The 24993-nt window shown below is 40.6% G+C and overlaps 1 protein-coding gene and 1 non-coding gene across 2 annotated transcripts in view; both read right to left on the bottom strand.

Moving 5' to 3' along the window:
* Positions 1–24993, bottom strand: part of UBE2G1 (ubiquitin conjugating enzyme E2 G1) — a 113464-nt gene that overhangs the window by 37199 nt on the left and 51272 nt on the right. The gene's annotated exons all lie outside the window — the stretch shown is intronic.
* LOC128571307 (U4 spliceosomal RNA) lies at positions 12972–13110 on the bottom strand. The gene has a single exon (XR_008375740.1). It is a non-coding gene; the product is annotated as a U4 spliceosomal RNA (small nuclear RNA).

Genomic DNA, 24993 nt, shown 5'->3' with positions numbered 1-24993 from the left:
CTTTACAAAGTATATAAAGTACCCCCCAATATGCACACTATGTGTCAACAAAAAGAATTTTAAAGAAAATATATTTTTTACAGAGACAAAGAATTTGAGTAAAGGAGTGTTAGGTTTAGACAGAGCAGCACGTACAAAATCTTGAAATATGGAGATCAGTGTATGACTAGAACAGAGGGTGGAGCAGTAGAAACTAGAATGTCATAAGTTGGCCAACAATGGGCCTTAGTAAGCCATTTAAGTCTGGACTACACCCAGAGAGCAATGTTAACCCTTGAAGGGTTGTTCTCTTTCTAAATAAAACAACAGGAAGATCTCCTGAGATTTATAATAGCAAAACCCACTCTTACAGCACAGGTAGAATTAAATAAATAAGGCCTGGTTTGGTAAAGACAAAGAAACCAGGGCAGCGCCTGTGGCTCAGTGAGTAGGGCACTGGCCCCATATACCAAGGGTGACGGGTTCAAACCCGGCCCCGGCCAAACTGCAACAAAAAATAGCCGGGCATTGTGGTGGGCGCCTGTAGTCCCAACTACTCTGGAGGCTGAGGCAAGAGAATTGCCTAAGCCCAAGAGCTTAGGGACACTTTGGTCATTCTACTGAGGGCGACAAAGTAAGACTGTCTCTTAAAAAAAAAAAAACAGACAAAGAAACCAAAGAGAAAGTTATTACAGTAATCCTGAAAAGTGTACCACAAGTATCTGGTTAGTGGAATCAATAAATAAAAATAGTGCTATCTAGGCTTGGTGCCCGTAGAACAGTGGTTAAGGCGCCAGGCACATGCACCAAGGCTGGCGGGTTTGAACCCAGCTCGGGCCAGCTAAAGGACAATGACAACCGCAACAACAACAAAAAAATAGCTAAGTGTTGTGGCGGGTGCCTGTAGTCCAAGCTACTTGGAAGGCTGAGGCAAGAGAAGAATCACTTAAGCCCAAGAGTTGGAGGTTGCTGTGAGTTATGATGCTATGGCACTCTATCCAGGGCTACATAGTGAGACTCTGTCTCAAAAAAAAGTGGTATTTAGAGGCCAGGAGCAGTGGCTTACACCTGTAATCCTAGCACTTTGGAGGCTAAGGTGGGAGGATTGCCTGACCTCCCAGGTTTGAGACCAGCCTGTGCCAGAGTGAGACCTTGTCTCTAAAAATAGCTGGGCATTGTGGCAGGCAGCTGTAGTCCCAGCTACTCAGAGGCTGAGGCAAAAGAATCACTTGAGCCCAAGATTTTGAGGTTGCTGTGAGCTATGACACCATAGGACTCTACTGAGAACAACAAAGTGAGACTCTGTCTCCAAAAAGGAAAAATAAAAAGATATTTAGGAGATAGAAGCAATCAACCACATGTGGTGATATAGGGATTAAAGCAGTAAGTCAAAAATGACAAACAATCCATCAAGAGCTGAACAGAGAGTTACCCTAAGACCCAACAATTCCACACCTAAAAAAGGAAAACATCCTTTCACACAGGTTGTATATGAATGTTTGTAGCAGCATTGGTTATAAAAGCCAAAAGGTAGAAACAACTCAAATGTCCATCAACAAATGAATAGTTAGACACATGCAATATATACATACAATAGAAAATTATTTGGCAATAAAAATAAAATACTGATACATGTCACAACTGGATGAACCTGGAAACTATGAGACATAAAGTTACATGACTTCTTTTATATGATATATCCAGAGAAAGAGAAAGTTAATTAGAGGTTACCAGTAGATAGAGGGAAGGAGAAATGAGGCATGATTACTTTATAGGTATAGGACAGTGGTTAATGGGATGATAAAAAAGTTTTGAAACTAGCGAGAGCTGGTGGTTGCACAACGCTTTGAATACACCAAATACCATCGAATAGTACACTTTACCTTGGTTGACTGTATGTAAATTTGACCTTAATTTTTAAAGTACAGGGGTGGGAATCAGTTCATGCACTGAAATGAGAAATGTAAGAAGAGGTACTAGAGTTTGAAGGTTGGCCTGATGATGGGTTTAGTTTTAAAAGCCTATGGAGCATAAATACATTTTTTAAAAAAAAAAAATATTTGAACTAAAGATAGAGACTTGGAGGTTATCAGAATATGGAATATGCTTGAATAAACGAAGAATAAAAGAAGCCATAAGATTGATGGTATCATCCGAGGATAATCCTAAGTATAAATTGCAAAGGATATAAATGAATGAATTCTAGAAAATACAACAGGTTGGGGGTTTAAAAAATAGGAGGCTGGGGCAGCGCCTGTGGCTCAGTCGGTAAGGCGCCCGCCCCATATACCGAGGGTGGCGGGTTCAAGCCCGGCCCCGGTCAAACTGCAACCAAAAAATGGCCGGGCGTTGTGGCGGGCGCCTGTAGTTCCAGCTGCTCGGAAGGCTGAGGCAAGAGAATTGCTTAAGCCCAGGAGTTGGAGGTTGCTGTGAGCTGTGTGAGGCCACGGCACTCTACGGAGGGCCATAAAGTGAGACTCTGTCTCTACAAAAAAAAAAAAAAAAAAAAAATAGGAGGCTGTACAAGCAACTAAGAAAGGTAAGCCAGGTAAGAAAGAAGAAAACCTGAGGAAAATTTTATCAAAGCCCAAAGCAATGTACTTCAAGGAGAAAAGTACCCACCAATGATAAAAGCACACTGCTTAGGAAAGAAGTGGTCTAAAGCCTGGGAGGTAGCTAATGCCTATGATCCTAGCACTTTGGGAGGCCGAGGCTGGTGGACTTCCTGAGCTCAGGAGTTTGAGACCAGACTGAGCAAGAGTGAGACCCTGTCTCTACTAAAAAAAAATAGGAAAACTAGATAGGCGTTGTGGCAGGTACCTATAGTCTCAGCTACTCGGAAGGCTTAGGCTAAGAGGATTTCTGGAGCCCAAGAGACTAAGGTTGCTGTGAGCTATGATGCCAAGGCACTCTATCAAGGGTGACAGGGAGGGAGAGGGGAAAGAAGGAGATAGATTGGAGGGAGGGAGAGAAAGGAGGAGGGAAGGGTGGATGGAAGGGAGGAATAGGGGAGGGAGGAGCAGTCTAAATCCAGCATACTAGGTTCAGTAAAAAGGCAGCCACGGCTGCCCTTGGCATAGCTAGTTTAAAAGTAATGGTGAGGCTGAATCCACGCAGGCAACACTGAAATGACGGAAGGAAGTTAAAGTAGAAAAATCCAAGCAGAAAGTTTGATGGTGGGTAGAAAAATGCAGTAGCCACAGGTAGATAAAATTCAATCGAGTTTCTTAAATGGAAAGGGCTGGAATATGTTAAAACATCATCACTGCATTAAATGTTGATATGGATACCTCATACTAAATTCAAATCCAGATGGATTACAGAAATAAACAAACAGATATAAAACCTAACTAAAAGAAAATATAGAATTATGATTTTTAAAACAACCTTGAGTGGAGGTGGCCTTCCTAATCAGGGCACAGAACTTAGCAAATTATACCACACAAAATATTCAGTACAGCAATAAAGTCTAAAAACAAATGACAGAGTAGGAGAGAATATTTGCAACATTATAGTTAAAGTCTAGCAGGGCCAGGTGGCTCACACCTGTAATCCCAGCACTCTGGGAGGCTGAGGTGGGTGGATTGTCTGAGCTGACCAGCCTGAGCAAGAGTGAGACTGCGTCTCTAAAAGTAGCCGGACATTGTGGCGGGCGCCTATAGTCTCAACTACTGGAAAGGCTGAGGCAAGAGGATCACTTAAGCCCAAGAGTTTGAGGTTGCTGTGAGCTACGATGCCAATGCACTCTACAGAGGGCAACAAAGTGGGACTCTGTCTCAAAAAAAGAAAAGATAACCTCAACCTCTTTTGTGAATGCTACCTGGAAACACAAGAGCTGGATAGAGCTATAAAGATCTCTCTTTCCCACAAAAGTCATGCACGCTAAAACACAAAATTTTAAAGTTCTAAAGTAAGCAAAACTAATCAATAGTATTAAAATTGAGACAATAATTATCACTTTTTTCTTTTTCTTTCTTGTTTAGGGAGGAGTAAGAGTAGCGTCTGGGAGGAGATATGAAACAGCCTTCTGAAGTGCTGGTAATGGTATGTTGTACATGACATTTATACACTTTTCTGTGTATGTTATAGTTTGCTTTTTAAAACTCAATAAATCTTAGAGCGTCACATGATCGTTAAGTGGGAGTTATGCATGCAGGCCGTGAATCTGGAAATCACTGTGGGCCAGAGTGGTCTACAAACCATGAACAAAAAGGAAAATAAGACAAGGAAATACCCTTGACAGTAATGATTTGGATAAGTATAAGTAATGAGCAAACGTGTTGAGAATGAGATACAAAGAATGGACAGAGGACATGAAAAGTAAAAACCTTATACTCCTGGAATTATCAACATGGATTCATTCATGACATAGCTTTAAAATATATGTATTTCTTAGCCCTGTTTACTGATGACCAACCCACTAGCAATGAGCATCCCTAGTGCCCCGAATGTCTCCTGTATGTTTACCATTTAAAGGGACCAGGGCTCTTCAGAGAAATGATTAATTTCAGATTTAGAGCAAGAAATGTTTTAGACTTATACATACCAGATAAAAAGAAAACTATCAAATAATACTGTGGTCTGGTTAAAAGGTCTCAAAAGTTAACCTGAAAAGGCTCCTACTGGCCAAATACAGGACAATTAGAGTCTCAATAATGTTTAATAATCATAAAGGATTGAGACACAAATGTTGAAATCTGTGTGTTTATAACTGTAATATCAAAAACAAAAACTAGTTGGTCACATCACTACAGGATGCTAGTAAACCATTTTCTTATTTATTTTTTTTTTTTGTAGAGACAGAGTCTCACTGTACCGCCCTCGGGTAGAGTGCCGTGGCATCACACGGCTCACAGCAACCTCTAAGTCTTGGGCTTACGCGATTCTCTTGCCTCAGCTTCCCGAGCAGCTGGGACTACAGGTGCCCGCCACAACGCCCGGCTATTTTTTGGTTGCAGTTTGGCCAGGGCTGGGTTTGAACCCGCCACCCTCGGTATATGGGGCCAGCGCCCTACTCACTGAGCCCCAGGCGCCGCCCCCATTTTCTTATTTTGAAAACCAATTTAAGAAAGCAAAAGAATCAAACATTTAATTTTCTTTTCTATACAAATTGTACTGTCAAGTAATCGAATTATTATTATTATATTTGATCAAATAGGGTTTCTTTCTATATACCCACTTTTAGATAAGAAATGAAAAATGGAGGGTGTGGCTCAGCGCCTGTAGCTCAGTGAGTAGGGCACTGGCCACATACACCAGGGCTAGCAGGTTCGAGCCTAGCCCAGGCCTGCTAAACAACAATGACAACTGCAACCAAAAATAGCCAGGCATTGTAGTAGTAGTCCCAGCTACTTGGGAGGCTGAGGCAAGAGAATCACTTAGGCTCAAGAGTTTGAGGTTGCTGTGAGCTATGATGCCACAGCTCTCTACCAAGGGCAAGACATAATGACACTCGGGAGGGAGGGAAGTGAGGAAGAAAAAAATGGAGGGCAGTGCCCGTAGCTCAGTGGGTAGGGCACCAGCCACACACACCAAGGCTGGCAGGTTCAAACCTGGCCCAGGCCAGCTAAACAACAATGACAACTGCAACAAAAAAACAGCCAGGCGTTGTGGCGGGTGCCTGTAGTCCCAGCTACTTGGGAGGCTGAGGCAAGAAAAAGATATAAAACAAAAATTAAAAAAAAGAAAGAAAGAAAAATTGAAATGTCTTTTTGTCATATTCATCAAGGCAGTTTACAAGATAACCAGACAGTAAGTATCTCTTGACAAACCTGAACCTGTTCAAACTCCCAGATACAATAACCAACTTACAAAAATACAGAGAAATGTGTTTAAGGACGTCCTTAGGACACAATTAGCAAAATCTACTCTGTGGGAATGCTAAAGGAAGTGGAATTTTAGCAAATATACTATAAGGAGAACAGAAGACAAAACTGCAGTTTTAAAAAATGCAGACATTTTAAGTGTATGACATTTATGAGAAAAAGGAAAATTTGAAGACTGACTAGGTATTAGATAATTTTAAGAAATTATTAACATTTTTATTTTATTTATTTATTTTTTTTTTTGTAGAGACAGAGTCTCACTTTATGGCCCTCAGTAGAGTGCCGTGGTGTCACACGGCTCACAGCAACCTCCAACTCCTGGGCTTAAGCGATTCTCTTGCCTCAGCCTCCCAAGTAGCTGGGACTACAGGCGCCCGCCACAACGCCCGGCTATTTTTTTGATTGCAATTCAGCCGGGGCCGGATTTGAACCCGCCATCCTCGGTATATGGGGCTGGCGCCTTACCGACTGAGCCACAGGCGCCACCCAAGAAATTAACAACATTTTAACATGATATTGTGCTGGAGGTTTTCTCTGCCATTTTTAGAGATACATACCAGAAAGTTTATATACAAATGATCATGTTGGGATGTGCTTCAAAATCTTAATGGAGAGGGACAGAAAGAGAGGAAACAAGAGTGGCCATAACCTAGTAACTGTTGAGGCTAAGTGAAGACAGACAGGCTCATTATCTCAATCTGTCTACTTGGTATTATTATATGCTTAATGTTTTTCTCAATAGAAGTTTTTTGTTTGTTTTTTGAGACAGAGTCTCACTATGTCACCCTCAGTAGAATGCCCTGGTGTCACAGCTCACAACAACCTCCAACTCTTAAGCGATTCTCTTGCCTCAGTCTCCCAAGTAGCTGGGACTATAGGCCCCTGCCACAATGCCTGGCTACTTTTTTTGTTGCCATTGTCATTGTTGTTTAGCTGGCCTGGGCTGGGTTTGAACCCACCAGCCTCGGTGTATGTGGCTGGCACCGTAACTACTGTGTTATGGGTGCCAAGCCAATAATAAAGTTCTTTAACTCTGAAAAGGTTTCGTATAGTCTGAAATTGTTTTTCAGTCATTACACGAGAAAATAAACCTACACTGAGCCTCTGCAAAATATGAAGACTCAGAATAACAATATTCAAGACCCAACTACATGTCATCTTATATTTGACTATTAAGGAAGTAAGTTACTTTATAAATACATTATGCCAGTACTAATCACTAAGTCTTACTGCTACAAAGTCAAATACAAACCTAGGTTTATAGTCTAGTACTGATTTTCCTGTGTCTCAATGGTTATGCAGCGATTCTCAATCTGTGGGTCGCAACCCACAGGAACTCTTATTAAAGGTCCACAGCATTAGGAAGGCTGAGAACCACTGGGTTATAGTCTCCTGCTTCAGAGAATAGCGTTCTTATCATGTTTATTTATGTAACACACAGTTGGCTGCAAGGTGAGTTTCCGGGAAATGACTATTTTTACTACAGCTTTGAACTCTTTTTTTTTTTTTTCTTTGAATACCACTCTGGAGCCTGTGCCTGGCACCTGCCTCCCAGGACACCTGTCTGCACGATGGGCAGAGCAGTGCTTCTCTGGTGAAGCCATGCAGCATTTTATTTACAGCCACCCCACAGTACAGGGGACCAGTCCCTGATACAGGTGCGGTTTAAGTCCTCAGAGTCTGACCTTCACTTTGAACTCTTAAAATCAAGTATTCAGTTGGTTTGTCAAAATAAATGACTTTATTTTACGGAGGTGTCAGGTTCAAACCCAGCCCCGGCCACAAACTGCAAAGAAAAAAACATAAAAACTAACTTATATATGGGTGGCGCCTGTGGCTCAGTGAGCAGGGTGCCGGCCCCATATGCCGAGGGTGGCGGGTTCAGGCCCAGCCCCGGCCAAGCTGCAACAAAAAAATAGCCGGGCGTTGTGGTGGGCACCTGTAGTCCCAGCTGCTCGGGAGGCTGAGGCAGGAGAATCGCCTAAGCCCAGGAGTTGGAGGTTGCTATGAGCTGTGTAACGCCACGGCACTCTACCGAGGGCAATAAAGTGAAACTCTGTCTCTACGGAAAAAAAAAAAAAAACTAACTTGTATAAGCCTAGTCACTGACAAAACATTTCTTTTTTTCACTCTTCCAATGACTAATCAGTATTGAAAAAAAGTAATCACCAGACAATTGCAAAAGTTCATTTTATTTCCAGCTGAGCAAGAGCAAGACCTCATCTCTAAAAAATAGTCAGGAGTTGTGGTGGATGCCTGTAGCCCCCAACTACTTGGGAAGCTGAGCCAAGAAGATCACTTGAGCCCAAGAGTTTGAGACTACTGTGAGCTATGTCACCCTGGCACTCTACCAATGGTGACAAAGTAAGACTCTGCCTCGAGAAAAAAAAAAGTTCATTTTATTTTCTCTATAGACTCTAAGATTTATCAATTTAATCATTTTTACAGATTCTGATCAACCTTTAAAGCTCTACTTAAAATAAGAATATTTTTCTGGCCAATCTCCTAATCAAAAACAATTTCAGATAAATTTATTTAACAATGCTTCAAAAACATAAGGAAAATGAAAGAGATAAGCAGAAGGGGTCAGAGATCCTGTCTTACAAGGATTTTCTCAATAGCTTCCAAAAGAATTTGCTTAGCAGAATTCTGAACCACATTCCTAAAATAACATTCTGCTTAAGGACATTCTGCAACCAGCAATGTGTCACCTTGCTTATATCTTCTTCAAACACTTAATCTAAGGGTTCTTCAATATTAAATTCTAAGTACATTGTCGCTTATACTTAAATACAGTAGCATCACCTTACATCTCTGCCAAGATATACTGCAGTGGGAAGTCCCCACAGTACAGAAACTATTATGCCCTAACACTATAAAACATCAACTACTTCAATCTTGTCTTTAGAAATAAATGTGACAAAGACCAAGATATTTGGGGACTTCTGAAAGCCCCGTCACAATAGAAAATTAGGGCACAAAGTGTAGCATTATGTCAATTAAACCTGGATTTGAATCTCATCTCTCTCACTAGCATTGTCAACTTACAGCCATTTCTTTTTTTTAGTCTAATTTTCTTCATCTGTAAACTATCAAAATACCCATGGTAATGTTGCAACACAGAAGACTGTCCCATTTTAGGGTGTAGTAAATGTTAGTTAACCATTTTCTTCCTTTAAAATTGCTCATCAGATTATAGGATATAAAAGGAATACAGTCAATGTTCTTTAGAATCTTGAGAACAAGTCCATAACTTGAATACTTTTGGGAAATACTACTTCACCTCCAGCTATCTATTTCTAGTAGGAACTGCCAAACAAGCTCCTCAGCACACCTAGTCTATAGGAGAGTGAAAGAGGTCTTCCAGAGGGTTTTTCAAATTAGAATTAAGGAAGGAAGGGATCCCAGTCCATGGAAGCTGGACTATGTAAGTCTGTCAATGGCCACAGTTCAAATCTCAAAGAGAGACAGAGCTGACATGAGAAAATGAAATAGCCAACAGGGAAGAGAAGTCTGAACATAATGTTTGGTACCAATCCTGCCCTTCTATAAATGTGGTTAAGAGTTAAATTTCCTTTTTGTCTAAACTCATTTTCGTTTAATTTCTGTCACTTTCAATTAAAAATGTCTTCTTGATTTAGTAGAGCCATATTTTTAAGTTTACATCCCAATTGGTCTCTTATCAGTTTCCCCTCTAGTACCAGAGAGCAGTGGTTTTCAACTTACCTTTTACCTTCAATTACATCACACTGGGGAAACAAGTGATTCTCAGCCAGGGATTGCAGGGATATGATCACCCCAAGGGTGGTCAAGCAGAGGACAGGAGGAATGATTCCTACAGCCACCATCTGAGGTTAAGAATCATGGATCACTTTACTTCATCCTAATTTTTCCCATATATTACTTAAATTAAGGCTCCTCTGTATAGATTTTTCAAGCATTGGTTTCCTTTTACTTACTATCTAATTGCTCTTATCTCCCTATGCACTTACTTGTGCACAACAAAGCTAGGTAAGTTACTGTACTTCACGTATGAGTACCTCCTCTCGCGGTCAGCTGACATCTCCCTTGTCTCTCTTGTTATCACCAATTGCATGAATATCTCATACTCAGACGTTTCCTAACATAGTGTTGAGGTTCCTGGCTCTCTACTCTAATTCACTTCACGTTCATTTCAACCACTTAACAGATGTAAAAAACCAGGAAGACATCAGACAACAGTCTCAAGGAAATTACAGAAACACAATTTTTTTCTTTATGCTTTTTTTTGAGACAAGAGTCTCACTTTGTCACCCTTGGTAAGAGTGCCGTTGCATCATAGCTCACAGCTACCTCAATCTCTCGGGCTTAAGCAAATCTCTTGCCTCAGACTCCCAAGTAGCTAGGACTACAGGTGCCCACCACAACACTTGGCTATTTTTAGAGACAAGGTCTAGCTCTGGTTCAGGCTATGAGCTCAGGTATGAGCCACCGACAATGTTTTTTTCTTGAGGCAAGAGTCTTACTCCATTGCCCAGGCAAGAGTGCTATGGCCTCTGTCTACCTCACAGTAACCTCAAACTCCTTGGGTTCAAGCAATCCTACTACCTTAGCCTCCAGAGTAGCTGGGACTATGGGAGCCCACCACAACGCCTGGCTAATTTTTTTATTTTTAGTAGAGATGGGGTCTCACTCTTACTCAGGCTGGTCTGGAATTCCTGAGCTCAAAAGATCCTCCCATCTCAGTCTCCTAGAGTGTTAGGATTATAGGTGTATGCCACCATGTCTAGCTAGAAACATGATTTTTAAAGAAGGCTTGAAAAAAGACATTATAAAGCAATGGCAGGCCTTAAAGGTAAGCAAGAAAACAAATATAAAACAACTAAAAACAAATATTGGTCATAACATTAAAGAAATTGTACCTCAAATGAAAAGATAAAAAATTATATAGTTATAAAGGGTAAAAATAATAGAAAAACGAGATTTACCTAAGTTAAATCGGTATTCCTAAAGAGATTAAAATACTAAAATGTCACAAATAAAATACTTAGAACATTCTATAATAACTAGATGTGCATAATGAAAACATACTTCACAAACCAAGAAAAAAATAATATTGAATAAACAAAACATCTGTCAAATGGACGGTACTGAATTTAAACATTAAATGGTATCCTGGGCATATAGAAAAGGGAAAAAAAGCCTGGTAACTATATATGAGTGGGTAGAATTCCCCTCATTTTTTCTCACAATACTCAGGTAACTGTGATGTGAATAACTACAGAATTCTGAGGGGAAGTGTGATACAAATAAGAAATCTAAAGAAGAGGTCAAAATGGGCTGACAATAAACATTCCCAAGTACCATGAACCTAATAAGTAAGTGGCAGCCAGGTGCAGTGGTGCACACCTGTGGTTCCAACTACTAGGGAGACTGAAGGAGGAGGATAGCTTGAGCCCCAGAGTTCCAGGCTGCCGTGCACTATGATTGTACCTGTAAATAGCCACTGCACTTTAGCCTGGGCAACACAGCCAAGACCTTCTTATCAACAATAAATAAAAATTTAAAATTCCTGAAAAGTCCCCAATTTGTCTTATCCACTTAAATTTTCATTTTTTTGCTAAACAGATGTTTAAGCAATATCAAGTTTTTTTATTTGTTTGTTTGTTTTCGAGACAGAGCCTCAAGCTGTAGCCCTGGGTAGAGTGCTATGGCAACACAGCTCACAGCAACCTCAAACTCCTGGGCTCAAACGATTCTCCTGCCTCGGCCTCCCAAGTAGCTGGGACTACAGGCGCTCACCACAAGGCCCAGCTGTTTTTTGGTTGCAGCCGTCATTGTTGTTTGGCAGGCCCAGTCTGGATTCGAACCCGCCATCTCAGGTGTATGTAGCTGGTGCCAAGCCGCAATATCAAGTTTTTAATAAAGACAACCTTCCTTGTGGCTTCCATGACCTGGTTTGTCATGCTGAGAAAAGCTTCTCTCAACTCCAGCCTAAAATATTCATGATTGCTGTCTTCTAATGATCTTATCTGTTTCACCATAGCCCTACCACAGATCTATTTAAGGAATACATTCATACATGGACAGTGTCTCATCTAGTACTTAGTATACCAAGCTCTTTGATGATCTTTACTAGCTTTGCTTTTGCCTTCTTTTAAGAGACAGTTTTAATGTGTTGCCCAGGATAGAGTACCCTAGTGTCATAGCTCACAGCAACCTCAAACTCTCAGGTTCAAGAGATCCTCTTAGGGGGGTGGGGCCTTAGTGTGTGTCACACTTTATGGGGGCAAGACATGATTGCAAGAGGGACTTTACCTAACAATTGTAATCAGTGTAACTGGCTTATTGTACCCTCAATGAATCCCCAACAATAAAAAAAAAAAAAATGGGAGAAAAAAAAAAAAAAAAAAAAAAAAAAAGAGATCCTCTTGCCTCATTCAGCCTCCCAAGCAGCTGGGACTACAAGCTAGTTTTAGAGACAGGATTTCTCTCACTCTTGCTCAGGTTAGTCTCGAACTCTTATGAGGTCAAGCAATCCACCCTCCTCAGACTCCCAGAGTGCTAGGATTATAGGTGTGAGCCACCATGCCTGGGCCTCCACTAGCTTTTCATTGCATCAATCGCTGTGATAAAGGAAACCACACCCCATAAGTAATGTCACCAGAAGAAGGTTAGGATTGCACATTCAATGAACCATGTCACGTACCCTTACTTTCAGTGTCTTCCCTACCTCATCTCTTTATAAAATCTAAGTTGTAGAGTTACAGAACCATAGAGGACCTAGGGCCAAATGCACCTAATATTTACAAAGTTGGCAGCCAACTATCACACTATATATATTTTTTGGAAACAGCGTCTTTCTCTGTCACCCTGGGGTTGAGTGTCATGGTGTCATAGCTCACAGCAACCTGACTCCTGGGCTCAAGAGATCCTCTTGCCTTAGCTTCTTCCAGAACTGGGACTACAGGTACCCGCCACAAAGCCTGGCTAGATTTGTTGTTTTTTAGTAGAGCAGGGTCTCCACCTTCCTCAGGCTGGTCTTTAACTCCTGAGCTCAAGCAATCCACCTGCCTTGGCCTCCAAGAGTGAGTCACTGCACCCAGCCTATCACATTATATAAATTTGACATCTAACATGGAAAAATAAGTTGTTTGTCATGACATCAAAGTAATTTTAATTCTGCAAACTTAAGAGAATGTCAAAAATTGCCAATGCCAACTATCTTTCACATGCTCGTGGCAGGGTATTAGGAAAAGTTTTCAATTAGCAATAATTGCACCACAAATAAACCTCATTGGCTATGATACTACCACTGTGCAAAACTGTTATAAAAGTTTTGTGTAACTTGGTATCTTACTTGACTTTAAATAGCTGTTACACCAAGTCCTATGCTAATAATAACAAATCATAAATGAACTCTGTACCAAATATACTAAAGCAAGAAACTGCCTTCTTACCAAATCTCTTGCTGCATCCTTACTCTTTCACATTAAAAAAAAAGAAGGCTGGGTGCCTGTAGCTCAAGTAGCTAAGGCACCAGCCACATCCTTCAGAGCTGGCGGGTTCGAATCCAGCCTGGGCCTGCCAAACAACAATGACAGTTACAACCAAAAAATGGCTGGGCGTTGTGGTGGGCGTCTGTAGTATCAGCAACTTGGGAGGCTGAGGCAAGAGAATCACTTGAGCCCAGGAGTTGAAGGTTGCTGTGAGCTGTGATGCCACAGCACTCTACCCAGGGCAACAGCTTGAGGCTCTGTCTCATAAAAAAAAAAAAGAAAGAAAGAAAAGAAAAAGAAAAAGAAAAATTATATTGATCATTATATAATAAAACTGAACCACCAGCTTGTTCAAATTTAGTTTTTAATTACCAATGCACATTTTCCAGAAACTATTCCGATTCATCTATCCTGTGCTTGCTTTAACTTTAGGCAGGAAGTCCTTTATTCTTGGAAAGTCCTGCTGTTTCACTCCAAGCAGGAGATCCTTTCTTCTTCTTTCTCCTAGTCTTCTTCATTGATGAAGAACAGGTAAGCAAAATGGTTTTAAAATTATTTTTGTGGGCCAGAGTGTAATCCTACTACTCTGGGGGGCCTAGGCAAGTGTACTGCTTGAGCTCACGGGTTCGAGACCAGATGGAGCAAGAGTGACACTCCATCTCTACTAAAACTACAAAAAACCGAGGCAAGAGGATCACTTTAGCCCAAGAGTTGGAGGTTGCTGTGAGTTATGATGACACCATGGCACTTACCCAAGGCAACAGCTTGAGACTGTCTCAAAAAAAAAAAAAAGAAAAAGAAAGAAAAAAATTCTTTTTGTAAACTTAATGAAATCCATCCCTAGGTTTAAAATATTTCACTATTACCTGCTAATTATCTAGTCAATTCAATACTTATGGCTGTTTTAAATTCACTATATCTAGCTACAAATAACAGTCTGTATTATAATCAAGTAGGCAAAAATACTAGTTATTCTGTTAGTAACATTGAGCTTTATTTTATATGCTAATTATAATTCAGTAACAAGCAATTTGTCAATTTCCTGTTTTGAGACTTTTTCCTAATTCATTTATTAGATAAAACTACCAATTTTTAAATATTCTATTCAGATGCCTAAATTGGCTCTTATTTCTAACTTTTAGTTGATTCTCCTAGATTCTTAGATAATCATTCAGTAGTTCATTATTTAGTTACTAAGTGTCTTGCCTGTCTTATCCTCCTGCACTAGCTAGATTACAGCAGTTCTCAACCTGTGGGTGGCGACCCACAGGAACTGTATTAAAGGGCTGCGGCATCAGGAAGGTTGAGAACCACTGAGCTAGAACATCAACAAAAAGTATGAACAATAGTGATATCTATCATTTTATTATTCCTGACTTTTAAAAGAAATCTGTTTTGCTTAATTATATACACACACACATATATATAAAATTCTATATAATTCATTCTTTTCCTAGGGTTTTAAGTTAGGTTTTATTTGTTTTTTTCTTCTTAAAGGTCAAAAATGAAAGCTGAGGGCAGCACACATGGCTCAGTGAGTAGGGCGCCAACCTCATGTACCAAGGGTGGTGGGTTCAAACCCAGCCGTGGCCAAACTGCAACAACAAATAAATAGCCAGGCTTTGTGGCGGGCGCCTGTATTCCCAGCTACTGGGGAAGCTGAGGCAAAAGAATTGCCTAAGCCCAAGAGCTAGAGATTGCTGTGAGCTGTGACGCTATAGCACTCTACTGAGGGCGACAAAGTGAGACTCTGTCTCTAAAAAAAAAAGCTGAACTTTTTTAAAGCCCTTTTGCCGTAAATATTTTTTTCTTCTATACCTAATTTGTTGAGATGTATATATTTTTGAGATGTATATTATTGATCCACAATCATGGGATTAGTACTTCTTCAATGTATAATAGTAGCAGTAGTAAATGTATGTATTTACTCAGCATTCCTAAATACAATCCCATTGATCATTTGCTATTCTTTGGTTTCAACTTGCTATGGATTTTGCCACCAACACTGGGATTGTTCTAGACAGACAACTTCATGGTATCAAGGTTTATTTGTTTGGTTTTTTGAAGACAGATTCTCACTTTGTTGGCCTCAGTATAGTGCCAGGGCATCATAGCTCACAGCAACCTCAAATTCTTGGGCTCAAGCCATTCTCTTGCTTCAGCCTCTTGAGTAGCCGGGACTATAGGGACCCACTACAACACCCAGCTAATTTTAGAGATAGGGTCTTGTTCTTGCGCAGGCTGGTCTCAAACTCCTGAGCTCAGGCAATCCACCTGCCTTGGCCTCCCAGAGTACTAGGATTACAAGCCATGAGCCACTATGCCCAGGCTCCTGATCTATTTTTTTTTTTGTAGAGATGGAGTCTCACTGCCGTGGCGTCACACGGCTCACAGCAACCTCTAACTCTTGGGCTTACGCGATTCTCTTGCCTCAGCCTCCCGAGCAGCTGGGACTACAGGCGCCCGCCACAACGCCCGGCTATTTTTTTGTTGCCGTTTGGCCGGGGCTGGGTTTGAACCTGCCACCCTCGGCATATGGGGCCGGCGCCCTACTCACTGAGCCACAGGCGCCGCCCGGCTCCTGATCTATTTTGTGTAACCAATTCATAAACCAATCTCCCTTCCCAATAACTTTTTTTTTCTTTTTTACTATGCTGCCTTCTTACTCCATTGCCATTTAGACTTCTTAAAAGGATTTTTTTGAGAGAGAGAGAAAGAGTTTTTTGAGACAGAGTCTCAAGCTGTCACCCTGGGTAGAGTGCCATGGTGTCACGGCTTACAGCAACCTCAAACTTTTGGACGTAAACGATTCTCTTACCTCAGCCTCCCAAGTAGCTGGGACTATAGGCGCCCACCACTATGCCCGGCTATTTTTTTCTTGTTGTTGCAGCTGTCATTGTTGTTTTAGCTAGTCCGGGCCAGGTTCGAACCCGACAGCTTCAGTGTATGTGGCTGGCGCCCTACCCACTAAGCCACAGGCACTGCCAAAAATGCTTTTTTAAACATTTATAATATGTTCCTACTTATAAGTCTAAAATGTCAGAAAAGTTCTCTTAGCCTAGACCCAAATGTTAATTTTTCCTCCAAAAGGACAAAACTCCCCACCAGCAGAAGTTCCTAATGGAATTATGCCAAATAGTGAGAAATTCCCTGGTGATATTCCATGACTCATTAGGAGAAAGCTTAAGTATCATGCCCTTTGAGTGGAAAGACTAGTTTAGCCAGATTACCCAGAACAATGAGTTAAACATCTCATATGTCTACGAAGCTTTACATGGTATAAGGTACTTTTGTGAGGTGTTTAATAGCACAAGTCAACAGGTCATACTTGGAAGCAGCAACAATACAAAATCTAAATGATGACAATGGATTTTCAACACAAGCCAAAGGCCAGTATTTCTAAAACAACTTCTATCAAGCTTCTTCCGTGCCACCCACCCTCCAAATTGAAAGCTATCTTCAAAATTTCCAGTTTTATCTGATTCTAGGAATAAGAAACATTATTCTCAGCGTTAAAGAAATGGAACAAAACATAGGAAAATGTAATTAGAGAAAAAAATAAAATTTCTATATGTCAAAACAGGCATAATCTTTAAAGGCAAAGAATTACTCTTACAAACCTTTGAAACAACACATGCAGGCTGGGCGAGGTGGCTCATGCCTGTAATCCTAACACTCTGGGAGGCCGAGGTGGGTGGATCACCTGAGCTCAGGAGTTCAAGACCTGCCTGAGCAATAGCAAGACCCCCATCTCAGCCAGGTGTTGTGGCAGGCACCCGCCATCCCAGCTACTTAGGAGGCTGAGGCAAGAGAATCCCTTGTGCCCAAGAGTTCTGAAGTTGCTGTGAGCTATGACACCACTGGGGACAATAGCAACAAAGAATCTCAAAACAAACAAACAATAACAACCCCCTCCCAAAAAACAAAAACACGCAATTTACTAAAAAAAAAAAAAAAAACTGCAAGGTGTTCAACTTTCTTGGTAACTTTTGAAATAAAATTACTTTATTTTTAACCTAGCATAATCAAACATTTTTTAAAAGTTCCTGACAGTTTTGTTCTTTTTTTTTTTTTTTTTTTGTAGAGACAGAGTCTCATTGTACCACCCTCAGGTAGAGTGCCGTGGCGTCACACGGCTCACAGCAACCTCTAACTCTTGGGCTTACGTGATTCTCTTGCCTCAGCCTCCCGAGCAGCTGGGACTACAGGCGCCCGCCACAACACCCAGCTATTTTTTTGTTGCAGTTTGGCCGGGGCTGGGTTTGAATTCGCTACCCTCGGCATATGGGGCCGGCGCCCTACTCACTGAGCCACAGGCGCCGCCCGAGTTCCTGATAGTTTTAAAGACATAGTAAAAATTGGCATTTTAATGCAACGATAGTGAAAATGCAGATTAGCAAAGCCTTTCTAGAACGTAATTAGTAATATTTATTAAGAATCTCAAAAAATGTTTGTTTTCTTAAGACTCACCAATGATCATTCCTACAAATTTATCCTTAAAGAAATAATCAAAATTAATGTATAAATTTTTTCATTGGGAGAAGCAACAGAAGCATTAGTTATTTAAATAACAACCTAAAAGTCAAAATGTGGGGAATATTATAGTATAAGCATATGAAAAAAAATGTTATTTATGTTAAAATACTTAAGAAGGAAGATGTCGGGGGAGAGATTTATAATTTTTTAAGATAAAACATTCTGGCTCGGTGCCTGTGACTCAAGCAGCTAAGGTGCCAGCCACGTAAACCTAAGCTGGCAGGTTTGAATTCAGCCCGGGCCCGCCAAACAACAATGCCGGCTGCAACCAAAAAAATAGCCGGGCATTGTGACCAGCGCCTGTAGTCCCAGCTACTTGGGAGGCAGAGGCAGGAGAATCGCTTGAGCCCAGGAGTTTGAGGTTGCTGTGAGCTGTGATGCTCTGTCTCGAACAATAAATAAATAAATAAAAATAAAACATTCTAAGACAGGGTGAGGTGGCTCACACCTGTAATCCCAGCACTCTGGGAGACTGAGGCGGGAGGATCACCTGAGTTCACAAGTTCAAGACCAGCCTGAGCAAGAGCAAGACTATCCGTAAAAATAGCCAGGCATTGTGGTGCTTGTACTCTCAGCTACTCAGGAGGCTGAGGAAAGTGGATCACTTGAGCCCAAGTGTCTGAGTTTGCTGTGAGCTATGATGCCACAGCACTCTACAGAGGGTAACAAAGTAAGACTCTGTCTAAAAAAAAAAGATAAAATATTCTAAATATCTGACTTTTAAAAAACACATACTTGGCTCAGCACCTGTAGCTCAAGCAGCTAAGGCACTAGCCACATACACCAGAGGTGGTGAGTTCGAATCCAGTCTGGGCCTGCCAAACAACAACTACAACCAAGAAACAGCCAGGCGTTGTGGCGGACGCCCATAGTACCAACTACTTGGAAGGCTTAAGAGAATGGCTTAAGCCGAGGAGTTGGAGGTTGCTGTGAGCTGTGATGACACAGCACTCTACCCAGGGTGACAGCTTGAGGTTCTGTCTCAAACAACAACAACAACAACAACAACAACAAAAAAACAAAAACAAAAGAAAACACCACATACTATACATATTTTTAATAATAATAACAACAACAACAAACTTTGGCCTAATCCTCTTTCAGTTCAAGGTGCAAGTATATAAGCTTGTGTTTATCTCTTCTTCCTGCTAAGGACCTAAATTTTTCTCAAGAACTGTTAAAATGATTTTAATTAAAAATATTTATTAAAAAGACCAGGTGGATTGCCCATGGTTCTGAAGGATGAAAACAGATGGAAGAACGTGAACTGAGTGAGCAGAGTGGAGGGAGCGGAAGAGCAGAATACTCACAGAGGGGCTGCGGCGAAGAAGGAAGGCCAATCTTCTGGGCAGAACCCCAGAGAGGCACCAGCTCAGTGACCGTCGTACGAGGAAGGTCAGTAGTGAGAAGTGGGACTGAAAACATCTGTCATAGCAAGAAGTCAACAGAGAATGTCTAAAGTTGATGAACCAAAAAATAAACACTATAAGCATATTATTTAGAAGCATGGTGTTATGTACCCAGGAGATATGAACCAAAGAGGTTTTTAAAAGCAGTTGCCTCTGGGAGCAGGGTTCTTTCTTTAATAATGGCCTCTTGAATTACTACTATTCAATTATTTAAGGTTTTTAAACTAAGTATATACAGAATATTGATTTTTAAGTTTTTATTCCTTATTTTACATTTTGTTCATTTTCCTTTAATACATAACCCTAAGTTTTACTTCTTTCCCATTACATCACAGACCACAGTAATATTTCTCAATTGTAACTCATAAAAGTCATGAAACAGATCTAGTGGGACAAAACCAAGCATTTCTTTTTCCCAACTGAAAAGAAAATTTAAATATGAGTATTGTTGGTAGGGCTTTCGTTTTAGCTATAAAGTTTTACACTTAAGAGTATGTGCATGCATGCATACACACACCAGGATTCTGTGTAAAATATCTTCCTTACTGCATCTATTTTTAACCTTGCAGCCAGAAGTGACCCCTAAAAAAGTGAATTCAGCTCCTGTTACTACCCCGTGGCTTTCCGTTCTCTATTGAGAGTAATGGCCTATGTGATAGCCCACAAGGCTCGTCAGAATAACCCAGCATATCTCTCCAACATTCTATTTCAGGGCCTCTGCTAACTTCTCCCTGTCCTCTTCCTCCAACATTCAAGTTTGTCCCACTTCAGGGCTTGTGTGCTTGCTGTACTCTCTTCATGATTCACTCCCTCCCCTAACTTGATAGTATGATCAAATGTCACCCTACTTCAAATTATAACCCCTATATCCTTTTTTTTTATAACCCCTATATCCTAACCCACTTATTTTATACCCTTTCTCTGTTTCATTTTCCATATAGCAGTCTACAACTTTTTATTAATTCTACCCTCTATACCAGTGGTTTGCAACATGTGGGTAGCGACCCACAGGAACTGTAATAAAGGGCCGCTGCATTAGGAAGGTTGAGAACCACTGCTCTATACCAACTAGAATTCAAGTTCTAAAAGTGCGTGGACTTTTGTTTACTAATATATCCCCTGTTAAAGCCGCAGGACCTGTTATAGCCTGTGACAGTAAGTATTTGTTGACTGAATTAGTTAAAAATATGTATCATCTTAGGAAGCAGCCACATTACTAGCAATCATGCACAACAATTAGGAATCCTTAGGAAATTAAGATAACAATTTTAGTTGATGAAGAGAAGCTGTGATTTAGACTCTGGAACTGTAAATTGTGGCTATGCAAAATATTAAGCTGCTGGCATATTCAAAATGAGCCTACTAAAATAACCTTTGTAAACATCAAGAGTAACAAAAGAATGCCTGTATCTTGGCCATGATTTTTTTTTTACAGAAAGAAAAAACTCAGGGCGGCGCCTGTGGCTCAGTCGGTAAGGTGCCGGACCCATATACCCAGGGTGGCGGGTTCAAACCCGGCCCCGGCCAAACTGCAACCAAAAAATAGCCGGGCATTGTGGCGGGCGCCTGTAGTCCCAGCTACTTGGGAGGCTGAGGCAAGAGAATCGCTTAAGCCCAGGAGTTGGAGGTTGCTGTGAGCTGTGTGAGGCCACGGCACTCTACCGAGGGACATAGAGTGAGACTCTGTCTCTACAAAAAAAAAAAAAAAGAAAGAAAGAAAAAACTCTTGGGAGAACCTGTTCCCTAAAGAGCTAAGACTTTAAAATGTAAAATCTTATACCTTTTCTTGTCACAGTGAAAGTCTCAATTTCAATAACCACAAATTGTACACATTCATAATTTTCACTATTTCTTGTGATCTTTGAAGATCAGAGGCACATCAACTGATATCCTTCATTTCTTCAGACTAAAACAAAGAATTAATTGGCATACAAGAGAAAAATCACACAGCAGGTCTCTTATTGTGGCACACATGCAGCATGTGTCACTCGCGGTTTCACTGAATTTTTTCTAGTCTACATTATAACTCATTAAATGAAAATCTCTTCAATAAATGTCTAATGATTTATTTATTTTTTATTTTATTTTATTTTTTTGCAGTTTTTGGCTGGGGCCAGGTTTTTCTGTGTTTTTTGTTTTTTTAATTTTTAAAATTTTTTTGCAGTTTTTGGCAGGGGCCAGGTTTGAACCCGCCACCTCTGGTATATGGGACCAGCACCCTACTCCTTTGAGCCACAGGCGCTGCACTCCAATGATTTATTTTTGAGACAGTCTCACTTTGTCACCCTCAGTAGAGTGCTATGGTATCATAGCTCACAGAAACCTCATACTCTTGGGCTCAAGCAATTCCCTTGCCTCAGCCTCCCAAGTAGCTGGGACGAGAGGCATCCACCACAACGCCTGGCTATTTTTCTTTTTTTTTTTTTAAGAGACAGAGGTCTCCCTCTGTCTAAAGCTGGTCTCCAACCTGTGAGTTCAGGCAATTCACCAGCCTCAGCCTCCCACAGTGCTAGGATTACAGGTATGAGCCACCACCCCCGGCCCAAATGTCCAATGATTAACATGGAAAAAGTCATTGACTAGGAGGAGGCTGAGGTGGATGAATTGCTTGAGCTCAGATGTTCAAGATCAGCCTGAGCAAAGAGAATCGATGTTGATCTCTACTAAAAATAGAAAAACCAGCCAGGTGCTGTGGCAGACGCCCACAGTCCCAGCTACTTGGGAGGCTAAGGCAAGAGGATAGCTTGAGCCTAAGAGTTTGAGGTTGCTGTAAAACTACCATCACACTACTGTACTCTTACCCGAGTGAGACAGTGCCTCAAAACAAAAAAAAAGTCACTGAGTACTTCTCCCTCATATACAAAAGGACACATGGCAAAAACCTAATTTCTACCATATACAAATTTAATCAACTGCAGAAGAAATATCTATAAGCCTACAAACGAATAATGACTTTTCTATTTCATACTATTAATGAGACACAACATCTAACAACACAATCGATAAAAACCATTTTACTAATCACTTGTATTGTGTTCTTGGAAAATACATTTTGGTATTAGCTGCTCTGCAACTAATCTTAACCCATCTTTCTCAAAAACAATGTTTACCTGTTTTTGCCACAAAATTTAAGGGCTTCTTTTAAGGGAGAAAAATAAATGAGACAAGTTGAAAGGATAGCTCACAGACTTAAGTAAATAAAACTGAATAAAGCACTGAAGCCACTGGCAAAATGAAAACCACATTATATACAGGAAGAATAGAATTGATATTGATGAAAAATTTATGAAATTAAAGATAACCTCAAAAAAATTACACAGAGCACAGCAAAAAGGAAAAAAGGAAACATTTATAAAATAATGAAAGACAAGAAATGAAGATGAACAATCAAAAGCGATGCTTCTCGGGGAAAGAAAACTAAACATGAAAGCATATTAAAAGACATATAAGAAATATTCCTAGCCAGGTGTGGTGGTGCGTGCCTATAATCCCAAGTATTCAGGAGGCTGAAGCAGGAGGGTGGCTAGAGCCCAGGAATCTAAAGTTGCTGTGAGGTGGCTGAGACAATGGCGCTCTAGCCCAGGCAACACAGCAAGATAGTCTTTTTAAAAAAAAAAAAAAAAAATGGGAAGGGCGGCGCCTGTGGCTCAAGGAGTAGGGCGCCGGTCCCATATGCCGGAGGTGGTGGGTTCAAACCTAGCCCCGGCCAAAAACCAAAAAAAAAAAGGGAAAAAAAGAAAGAAAGAAAAGAAAAATATTCTTGAATCCACAGTTTGAAATGGCTTACTGTGTAACAGGAATCTGTAATAGAGAATCATACCAACACTTACACATATTCTGATGAAGTTACTGAACTTCAAGGATAAAGAAAAAATTCCACCAACAGTGAGGCAGAAATAGATCACCTTCAAAGAGAAAAAAGTGGTCAGGCTAGCCAAACTTCTCTAGAGTAATCTCAGATGCCTGAAGATAATGGAATACTGGATATTAAAGGGAAAGGAAGATGTAACTCAAAATTTGTAAACCAGCCAAAAGCATTTCACTTACGAAATCTACTAACAGATGTTTTCAAACATAAGAACTCTTGAGAATACAGTGTTCTAACAACCACTCCTGAAAAATTTGATAAACATTTGGCATCTGCCCCAATCCCCAGCTATTTTTTTAAACTCACAATTTAAATTATTAATGTTATAGCTTTATAATATTGATACTAACCACAGAACTACAAGGATACTACCACATTTCATCCATAAGGCACTTTTTTTTATATTTTAGTATATCAGAAATCTGCATGCATATTATGGTCCAGGTATCAGTTTCTTTTATATCATTTAACGGTATTAGTGGCACACAAAATAATGACGCATACAATAATGAATGGTAACTTAGACACAGAAATATAGTACATAACATCCAAAAAAAGAGAAAGCAAATAAAGAAAACAAACCATGCAGTTTAAAAGAAAAAGAAAACCAAGCAAAAATAGAAGCAAAAGAACTAATATAAGCAAAACCAAATATGCCATATTAATGTAAATGATTAAAACTATGTCAAACTAGGGTGGCACCTGTGGCTCAGTGAGTAGGGAGCTGGCCCCATATGCCGGGAGTGGTGGGTTCAAGCCCGGCCCCGGCCAAACTGCAACAAAAAAATAGCCAGGCGTTGTGGCGGGTGCCTGTAGTCCCAGCTACTTGGGAGGCTGAGGCAAGAGAATCGCTTAAGCCCAGGAGTTGGAGGTTGCTGTGAGCTGTGTGACGCCACGGCACTCTACCAAGGGCGATAAAGTGAGACTCTGTCTCTACAAAAAAAAAAACTATCTTAAACTGGATCAAAAAAAAAAAAAAGCCTAACCTTGATCCAACTACGTGGGACAAGAGACAAATGTACAATAGAAACTCAGAGAATTTAAAAGTCTCAAAGGTTAAACAGACATATACCTCCTGAATATAAACACCCTTTTAAAACCAGTTGAATTCAATATGAAAGAACATTAAAGCAGGCAAAAAGAGGGCCTTTTTGTATAATAATCAAGATTACAATCGACATTCTTTCCCCTCCTTTTCTCGCCTTTCCCCCAATTCCCTTCTTACTCCCTGCTCTCTGTTCTCTTCTTTCTCATCTCTTCCTCCCACTCGTTCCCTTTCTCTAACACAAAATAAACTTGTACTTTTATATTCTTTTTTTTTGAGACAGAGTTCCGTGAGCTATGTGATCTGAACTAAATACTCTAAATAAAAACAAATTTAAAAATCTTTGGTACACAAATAAAGCTCAAAGGAAGGGCCACAGCCTAATTACATACAACTGATCAAGAATTAAAATCAAATGTATTAAGCATTCAATTCAAGGTTAGGAAAAAAAACTAAAATAAAATAAAAAATCAGAATAAAGAAATTTTTTTTTTTTTTTTTTTGTAGAGACAGAGTCTCACTGTACCGCCCTCGGGTAGAGTGCCGTGGCCTCACACGGCTCACAGCAACCTCCAACTCCTGGGCTTAAGCGATTCTCTTGCCTCAGCCTCCCGAGCAGCTGGGACTACAGGAGCCCGCCACAATGCCCGGCTATTTTTTGGTTGCAGTTTGGCCGGGGCTGGGTTTGAACCCGCCACCCTCGGCATATGGGGCCGGCACCCTACTCACTGAGCCACAGGCGCCGCCCAGAATAAAGAAATTTTTAAAACATGCAAGTTAGGCTAGGCACCATAGCTCAGTGGTTAGGGCAGCAGCCACATACACTGGGGGCTGGAGGATCTGAACCTGGCCG

This window comes from Nycticebus coucang, chromosome 18, assembly GCF_027406575.1.
Source record: "Nycticebus coucang isolate mNycCou1 chromosome 18, mNycCou1.pri, whole genome shotgun sequence".
Lineage (NCBI taxonomy): Eukaryota > Metazoa > Chordata > Mammalia > Primates > Lorisidae > Nycticebus > Nycticebus coucang.
The sequence above is the reverse complement of the archived record's forward strand: the minus strand, read 5'-3'. Positions and strand labels throughout refer to the sequence as shown.